Source organism: Salvelinus sp. IW2-2015, linkage group LG11, assembly GCF_002910315.2.
Source record: "Salvelinus sp. IW2-2015 linkage group LG11, ASM291031v2, whole genome shotgun sequence".
In the NCBI taxonomy this organism is placed as follows: Eukaryota; Metazoa; Chordata; class Actinopteri; order Salmoniformes; family Salmonidae; genus Salvelinus; species Salvelinus sp. IW2-2015.
In genome coordinates this window covers 10,355,606-10,357,747 of record NC_036851.1, presented here as the reverse complement: position 1 = coordinate 10,357,747, position 2,142 = coordinate 10,355,606, and the positions used below count along the sequence as shown (strand labels likewise).

Below are 2,142 nucleotides of genomic sequence, written 5' to 3'. Positions count from 1 at the left end.
GCAACCACCACAGCAGAAATGCTAGGATACAAAATCAGCTTTCCCAAGGCAAAGAAGGGGGTACATGCTGTGAAGCCAGACCAAAGATGGGGGATATGCTGTGAAGACAGACCCAGTGAGTCCAGTGGAGGCTCCTCAGAGGAAGAAGGGGAGGACCATGCTCCTCAGTGAATTTCCTAAAAATAAAAATATGAAACATTCAAATAGTCATCCTTTTTAGATAAAACTATACTAAATTGTGTCCCGTCACCAAATAATTGATTAAAACACACTGTTTTGCAATGGAGGTCTACAGTATCCTCAACAGCACTCAGTAGGGTAGCACCATGGTAAGCCCAGGCCTGGGCAAAGACCATTCCGGAAGCCGTTTGCGGCCCGCAACCTGATTCAATACGGCCCGCGGAATCATGCTGCGATCACATAAAGAATTTGCGATAGTAAAGTTTTGAAAAACCTATTTGTTATTCAAATTAAAAGCCAGATGAATACTCGCCTTTGTGTAAGGATTTAACTCACATTTATTTTGAAGGCACGTACAGTATAAATAACAACTGCACGAGGACAGACAGTGACTGACAGGCTGACACACACGTCACAGTTACAAATAGTAGCTAGCTAGCAATTGTGCAAAAATTAGTTTTTCAAAGATTTAAAAGAAAAGGAAAGTAGACAATGAATGTAGGGTGTTCCAGCAAGAGTGGACATCAAATTATTTATTTATTGAGGTATCAGGGAAAGCTGTGTGCTCAGTGTGCAAAGAGAGAATTGCTGTCTTGAAAGACTACAACTTGTCCCGACACTCCCAGACGAAGCATGCAGAGAATATAGGAATATGTCTTCTGAGCAGAGGACAAGTGCATCAAAAGAGTTGCTTTCTCAGTTGCAAAAGCAGCAAGGACTTTTCACAAAACTGCATTCAGCAAACAATGGAATTGCGAGAGCTAGCTAAGTACTGTCCCGCAAAATTGCTAAACATAGCAAGCCATTCGCTGAGGGCGAATTCATTAAAGAATGTTTAATTGACTCTGCAGCAATACTTTGCCCCCACAAGAAGGAGCTGTTTGAAAATGTTTCCCTGTCAAGACGAACAGTGACACGGCATGTGGAGGACATTGCAGAGAATATGGAACAACAGTTGAAAGACAAGGTAAAGAAATATCTATTTCTCCTTGGCCCTGGATGAGAGCAGTGATGCACGTGACACGGCGCAGTTGTTGAAATTCTTACGAGGCATAACCACAGACTTTGAAATTACAAGGGAGCTTGCTTCAGTGCAGTCAATGAAGAGCACAACCACAGGGAAAGATTTATTGGAGGAGGTTAATAAGTGTGGGACAAAGCTGGGACTGAGTTTTAAAAAGTTATCCAGTGTGACCACTGATGGGTGCCCAAACTTGACAGGAAAAAACATTGGCTTTTTGAAAAGGATACAAGATCAAAGATCTGAGTTACCCAGATCAGATTTTTTTTTTCCTGCATTGCTTTATTCATCAGGAGGTGCTCTGTAAATGTGTTCTGAAAATGAGTCATCTTCTGGAACTTCATAAGAGCAAAATCATTAAACCACAGGCAGTTTGTCTCACTGTTGGAAGAGACAGAGTCGGGTGATGCAGATCTCCCCACCACACAAATGTGAGATGGCTGAGTTGGGGAAGGTGTTTAAAAGGTCTCCGACCTGAAGTCGGAGATCGCTGAGTTTTTGAAAATGAAAGGAAAATATGTGGATTTCCCTCAACTGCATGATAAAGAATGGTTGGCTGATTTTGCCTTCACCGTGGACATAATGGCCCTCATGAATGGCCTGAATTCCAAAGGGAAGGGCCTTTTCGCACATCAGATGTACAGCCTTGTCAAAGCCTTCAAGGGAAAATTACTCCTCCTGACCCGCCAAGTAGAAGCCAACAATATCACTCACCTTCCAACACTACTAGTCTGTTCCCTATCAGATGACCAGCGGGAGAAGTATACATTACTGCTGCGTGCTTTGAACGGTGAGTTTTCTCGTCGCTTTGAGGATTTCAAAGTGGTGGAAAATGACATGCTGTTGGTTTCCTCTCCTTTCACCTTCAATATAGATAACACTCCCACTGACCTGCAACTTGAGCTTATTGATCTTCAGTCTGATGCTGTGATTGGAGAACT

The 2,142-nt window shown here is 42.8% G+C and overlaps 1 pseudogene; it reads left to right on the top strand.

Annotated features, from left to right (window-relative positions):
• The first annotated feature begins 281 nt into the window (after positions 1-281).
• The window catches only part of LOC139028417 (general transcription factor II-I repeat domain-containing protein 2A-like), a 33,571-nt pseudogene continuing 31,710 nt past the window's right edge, over positions 282-2,142 (top strand).